General features: G+C 41.8%; 1 protein-coding gene across 1 annotated transcript in view; it reads left to right on the top strand.

Annotated features, from left to right (window-relative positions):
* The window catches only part of LOC307271134 (transcription factor COE3-like), a gene marked incomplete at both ends in the record, with an annotated part of 103,213 nt that overhangs the window by 3,107 nt on the left and 92,606 nt on the right, over nucleotides 1–7,500 (top strand). The window lies entirely within an intron of this gene.

Raw genomic sequence — 7,500 nt, 5'->3', positions numbered from 1 at the left:
GATCGCATACAAACAGGGAAGCCTTTCCCATCGGTATCGCTAACGGGGAGAATATCCCCGGTTATTATTTGAGCCTCAAACCACAGTTCTTCCCGGTGCGGTGGCTCGCGCACTCACTAGTGATCTCACGGTGAAACGCTGCTTTGCTCGGACGAAGGCATCGTGTGTTTCTAGATGATTTAACGTCATAGTCTCAGACGAGCGTTTAATATTATGCTGCATCTTTTGCACTGCACTGTTTTTTATCAACAGTGAAAAAATGGTCCCACACCGGACTCTTATGTGTAGCTGATTACTTCATGCACGCACCTTGCAGAAGTGACGCTCCTGCAGCGCGCTCACGACCAGACGTGACACGGTGACATCTCCCATTAATAAAACGGCATAACTCCCTGATTTTCAGATTTCTATTTTTAAATTCGACTTGAGCGCAAGTGGAAAACCGGTCAATGTGTCGACACATTCACATCCCTAATGCATATGGAGAAAGTGATAAACAATATCAACATTTCATATCATTAACTAAAAAGAAAAAAGAAATCTAAAGGTAACTTCAATACTGTATTATAATTATTGACTAAATGATGAAAAAAAGGTGTCTGCAGGGCCAGTGAAAGTATACAAGGGGCCAGTAAAACTCGGATCTATTGGCCAAGCGGGCCAGTTGGGAAAAAAAGTTGCATTGAACCCAGAGTATATATGGAGTTCAATTATACAATGTTTTGAAATAAAGATGGCGTGTATTGTGTATCATATATAGTAAGAGTGTACCATTTCATTTGCAACTCAGTTCCTTGGTAGCACCTACTTACAGTAGAAATCACTTCTGATGGAAAACATTTGTATGAAAAACACTTTCATTAGCTATTCTTACTATTGTATTGTTTAACATTAACGCATATATTAAAAAAAGATATTGCGTATAAAAAGTGGCTGGTAAAAAAGATGAGTGGCTGGTAGATTTTTAAATCTACCTGCCACAGTGGCTGGTAGGCAAAAAAGTTAATTTCCATCCCTGGTGTATTAGCATATTTGTAGACATAGAACATTTTAGTTTTCTCCTCTCCCACAAGCACAAAATGTTGGTTGCGTTCCGAATCACATACTTTCTACTATATAGTTTGGTAGAAAAAAGATTTAGGATGTCCCGATTCTTGTGGCCAGATTTAGGGTGGTTAGAAGTACCCGGATGTCCTACTTCATGCGGCCAAGATTGTTAGTGTTGAAAAGTGCATCCTATTTGGGCGATTCTGACCCACAATCCAGTGCGCACGTGAAGTGACGTCACATCGACGAAGCCTCCATATGAAAACAAACGGGGATGAGACGGATATAAAAGCAAGAGGCAAGATCAAGGAGCAATGTTATGATGAAATAAGAGAGAAAAGTATGTCCCAATAGTATGCCTACTGCATCCTAACTAGATTCTTTTTATCGTCGGATGTAGTATGTAGAATAGAAAAAAGAAAGAGTATGCGATTCGGAACGCAACCACTATCTTTTAGTCTGAGATAAACTCCACCCGTCTGGGGCATACAGTGAGTGAAACAAACCCCTTCTACTAGTTTGCCACCAGCCACAAAATATTGTATTCCCCATTTAAACATTTTGCCACTCGACACATTTCGTTGTTCGACCTTTTACAGTTTCCCCCTCGACTTGTGTTAAAGTGTGTGTGTGTGTGTGTGTGTGTGTGTGTGTGTGTGTGCGTGTGTGTGTGTGTGTGTGAGTAAGTGTGTGTGTGTGTGTGTGTGTGTGCGTGTGTGTGTGTAAGTGTGTGTGTGTTTTCCCCTCGACTTGTGTAAAAAGTTCTGAAGCCTTTCCAGGAGCGGGTGATGTCATGGTCTCGTTTGATTTACCCGCCTTACAGCAGCAGACAGACGGGCGGGCGGAGGGGGGGAGTGGGAGGGGGGTTATCACACTCAGGATAAGGCTGTTTGATGAAAGGGAACAGGGAATAGTAGGCCGGCCTTGTATATCGTTTGCACTTCTATTTGTGAGGCAATAAAAAAAAGAAAAACAAATGGGATACTCAAAATAAGTAACACAAATAATATGGTTCATAAAAAACAATTAGTTTGTTATTAGTTTTTAAAACCAAAATGTGCATTACTAGTTTAGATTAAGGCTCTTATGTGTCTATTCTCTCCCATATGCATTAAAGCCCTACTTCACCGGTTTGAATATGAAGGTGTATTGAATTCTGAGATCCTATGTAGTATAAATGTGCGAAAAAAATTGAAATCGGTTCATCCTAGCCTGAGAAAAGGCAGAAAGAGTGATATAGGGTTTAAAACTTTGTAAATATTACTGTGATATCACAGTAAAAGACATCACAGTAGTATTTACAAATTAATTTTTTTTTAACCCTATATTTCTCTTTCTGTGATGTCACGAGAAAGAGAAATATAGGGTTAAAAAAAACACTCTTTCTGCCTTTTCTCAGGCTAGGGTGAAACGATTTTTTTTTTTTTTTGCACATTTATACTACATAGGATCTCAGAATTCAATACACCTTCATATTCAAACCGGTGAAGTGGGCCTTTAAGTTACCTGAACTTCCAGGCTGGTCCCAGGTTTATAAAGACTTTGTCAGGTTAGAGAGAGAGGATATTGTTCCAAGCAGGTAACAAACTTTCTAGTCACACAATCTCCCCTGGACGGATCTCAAACTTTACAACAAGTCGCGGGGAAACTTCACAGGTCGGCATTTGGGACGTGAGAGAAAAAGCAGGACACAATATGTTTCATATGTTATTTTTATGATTGTTTAAAAACCCTTCTAGGGACATAGGGGCATTCTGAATTAGCAGCAGGTAAACATGCTTTGATAATATACATGGGAGGATTGTCGTTCAGGTTTCAATATGGTGGCATCTGTCCCCATCAATTAAACATGGAATTAATTGAAGAAAATGTTTAGAAAAGTCAGCTTGCCCCGCAGTGTGTGTTCACTTTACCTTTGAGTCAAGAGGTGTATTTGTCATATGCACAGATGAAATTCTGAGGCCTTTGTGTGTTAAACCCCACCCGTCCGAGACATCTAGAGACTTAATCAAACGCTTCTAGTTTCAATATTGTGGCATCTGTAGCTATCAAATAAACATGCACATTTTTTAAAAAATGTTTATAAAAGTACGCTGCCATTGTGTAGGTGTTTTAAATCTCTCTGTATGTTAAACCCCACCTGTGTAAAACCCCACCCGTGTGAGACATCTATAGACATGATCAAACGCTTCAAGTTTCAATGGTGGCATCTGCCCCTACTAAATAAATATGAATTGATTTTTTGTGTTAAACCCCACCCGTGTGTGAAACCCCACCTGTGTGAGACATCTAGAGACATAATCAAACGCTTCCTGACACCGATCTGTCACTCACTCTTTGTCTCAACACCTGTGATGGAAAGTCAGTGTTTAAATATTCATGTTAAGAAACGATTAGAGAAAGTATGGTGTCCTGCAGGGCCAAACAAGGGCCCTGTTGTTTACTACAAGGGTGTGTGTGTGTGTGTGTGTGTGTGTGTGTGTGTGTGTGTGTGTGTGTGTGTGTGTGTGTGTGTGTGTGTGTGTGTGCGTGTGTGTCTGTGTGTGTGTGTGTGTTATTGTGAAAACCTATTTGAGTTTTAGACCTTTAGAGTGAGGAGGACATTTAGTCCGGTTCTCACTTTGGGACAGGCCTTTAAAGGGCTGTTTGAGGGTTAACACTAGGTTTTAAGGACAGGCCTTTAAAGGGCTGTTTGAGGGTTAACACTAAGTTTTAAGGACAGGCCTTTAAAGGGCTGTTTGAGGGTTAACACTAGGTTTTGAGGACAGGCCTTTAAAGGGCTGTTTGAGGGTTAACACTAGGTTTTAAGGTTCAGGTATGAATTAGGTTTATGTTAGGGTTAGTGTAAGGGTTGGGGTTAGGCATTTAGTTTGGATGGTTAGGGTTAGGGTAAGGGGCCAGGGAATGTATTAAGTCAATGAGTGTCCTCACAAGTATAGCCGTACTAACACACACACACACACACACACACACACACACACACACACACACACACACACACACACACACACACACACACACACACACACACACACACACACACACACACACACACACACACACACACACACACACACACACACACACACACACGGAGGAATAGTCAGGGTCTTTCATCTCTTACACTGGGATGTTTTCAGAGCTGATAAAACACACACACACACACACACAGACACACACACACACACACACACACACACACACACACACACACACACACACACACACACACACACACACACACACACACACACACACACACACACACACACACACACACAGACACACACACACACACACACACGGGCTTCCAATCAAATGAATAAACACACAATGGCGATGGAAAGTTTTATCTTGGAGACCGGGGGAGACCGGGGGAGGTTGAGGTTTTGGGGACAAAGACGGGAGCAGATGTTAGAGGTTTTTATCAGCCTATGAAAACGTCCCTGTGTCTGTGTGTGTGTGTGTGTGTGTGTGTGTGTGTGTGTGTGTGTATATATTCAGCCCCTTCACACACACACACACACACACACACGTCCCCTTTAGACCCTGTTTAGACCCGCTGGACTGTTTGTTTACCGCTTTAACAAAAGGAAGTCATTAATAACTAGATGAGGTTTCAGCGGCCCCCTGTGTGTGTGTGTGTGTGTGTGTGTGTGTCTGTGTGTGTGTGTGTGTGTGTGTGTGTGTGTGTGTGTGTGTCTGTGTGTGTGTGTGTGTGTGTGTGTGTGTGTGTGTGTGTGTCTGTGTGTGTCTGTGTGTGTGTGTGTGTGTCTGAGTGTGTGTGTGTGTGCGTGTGTGTGTCTGCGTGTGTGTGTGTGTGTGTGTGCGTGTGTGCGTGTGTGTGTGTGCGTGTGTGTGTGTGTGTGTCTGTGTCTGTGTGTGTGTGTGTTTGTGTGTGCCCTATGCGGCTGCTGCTCTGTGCTTCATTTCTTTCATGTTGATACTCATGAGCGACTTTTTGAAGTTTGAAGCAACAGGGACCAAAAGTTAACAGTGCAAACGCTCTTTAAAACTTCTAGATAAACTTTTTATTTTCTAACCTTTATTTCTCCAGGTAAATCCCATTGAGACCGAAGACTCTTTTACAAGGGAGACCTGTTTTCCTTTCCCACGTTACCATTCACACACACATTCATACACCGATAGCAGCAGGCTAACTATCGACATTCACATGAGGCAAGGTGGGTGAAGTGTCTTGCCCAAGGACACAACAACTATGACACAGGTGGCAGGGCGGGGATCGAACCTCCAACCCTTTGATCATCGGTTTTTACAACAAGTGTAGAAAATCAAGGAAGACAGTAGCAACAAAAAGCATATCATGTTGAAAGGAGACTACAGCTCTGGAAAAACATTAAAGCCCTACTTCACCGGTGGGAATATGAAGGTGTGTTGAACTCTGAGATCCTACGTAGTATAAATGTGCAAAAAAAAATTAAATCGGTTCATCCTAGCCTGAGAAAAGGCAGAAAGAGTGATATAGGGTTAAAAAAAACGTACTTTGTAAATATTACTGTGATGTCACAGTAAAAGACATCACAGTAATATTTACAAAGAAAGTTTTTTTTTAACCCTAGAAATATAATCTGCCTTTTCTCAGGCTAGGATGAACCGATTTCAACCGGTAAAGTAGGCCTTTAAGAGACCAGTCTGAATTGTTCTTAAATCTTATCTCTACATTACTTGATGTAAATGCTCTTAATGACAATATTTTCACTGTGAATTTGGTAGAAATGTTGTCAGTAGTTTATAGAATAAAACCAAAATGTTCATTCTACTCAAACATATGTCTATAAATAGTAAGACTAAAGAGACACTGAATATTTGGAGTGGTCTCTTCATTTTTTCCAGAGCTGTATGTGACTTCCCTTTCCCTAGGAGCCTGTACTGTCAGTAACACTCACACACACACACACACACACACACACACACACACACACACACACACACACACACACACACACACACACACACACACACACACACACACACACACACACACACACACACACACACACACACACACACACACACACACACACACACACACACACACACACACGCACACACACACACAGAAACAGAGAGAGACACAGAAACAGAGAGAGACACACACAGAAACAGAGACACACATACTCACGCACACACAGACACACACACGCACACACACACATACAAACAGAGAGAGAGAGAGACACACACACACACACACACACACACACACACACACACACACACACACACACACACAGTATGACACACACACACACACTGTTGTTGGTGGGGTATTGTGATGGACTGTAAAGGAGCAGTTCTCCCACTCACAGTGTTTTAAATGATAACTGGAATGTTTTAATAGTTAATTATTGACCAGATCTCACAGTAAACAAATGGAAAAGTCTCATCTCTGCCTGGAAGATTACTCTATCGATACAATAAACAGCTGTGGTCCGGGAAAAGGTTATAACACTCCGGCTACTGTCTGTCTGTCTGTATGGGGCCCTGCTTAGTCTAGCCTTCACGGAGACGCCGCTGTGTGTGTGTGTGTGTGTGTATGTGTTTGTGTCAGCGTGTGTGTGTGTGTGTGTGTGTGTGTGTGTGTGTGTGTGTGTGTGTGTGTGTGTGTGTGTGTGTGTGTGTGTGTGTGTGTGTGTGTGTGTGTGTGTGTGTGTGTGTGTGTGTGTGTGTGTGTGTGTGTGTGTGTGTGTGTGTGTGTGTGGAGGCCCTACATTGATCCGATGGAAAAACCAATCGTTTTGCATGAATTAGTATTAGTGAGGAGAAAGAATAACAAGACAGGCTGACTGGAAGCGGTGTGTGGGTGGGTGTGTGTGTGTGTGTGTGTCTTTCTGTGTGTATGTGTGCGTGTGTGTGTGTGTTTGTCTTTCTGTGTATGTGTGTGTGAGTGAGTGAGTGTGTGTGTGTGTGTGTAAAACAAAGAGATAATTATAATATTAGTTAATATTGGATGTCTTATTTTGAAACTCTGAAAGGTCAAGAAAGCAGCCAATAAAAAGCTCTGTTACAGAAACTTTATTGTGGAAAATAAAAGTGAATTCAATCATGAAAACCAAATTTTTAGGAATCTATTCAAACTTTAACCTAAAAAGTGAGGCCAACCTGAAACAAACCATGTTGTCTCCGAAAAAACAAACAGTGGTCATTGCAAAAAAAAAAAAAAGGATAGATTTTAAAAATATTAAAAACTGTAATAATCATATTTTCATATTTTAAGCCTCTGTCTCACTGGGCTGCGACAGTGTGCGGCAAGTTGGAGACACAAAATTGCTCAAAATATGTGAATTAGCGACAATTTTCACTTGCAGTCTCACTGAGTTGGTTCCTCACGACACGTTAGCGAATGTCCCATGGCCAACACTTGCCAGGAGGTCGCATTTATGTCTCTCAAACGTCTGGCGAGCGTCGCACGAACGGAATGTCAGTCTCATT

The sequence above is a fragment of the Ammodytes marinus genome, assembly GCF_949987685.1.
Source record: "Ammodytes marinus genome assembly, contig: scaffold_109, whole genome shotgun sequence".
NCBI lineage: Eukaryota > Metazoa > Chordata > Actinopteri > Uranoscopiformes > Ammodytidae > Ammodytes > Ammodytes marinus.
This window is presented reverse-complemented; position numbering and strand designations above follow the sequence as displayed.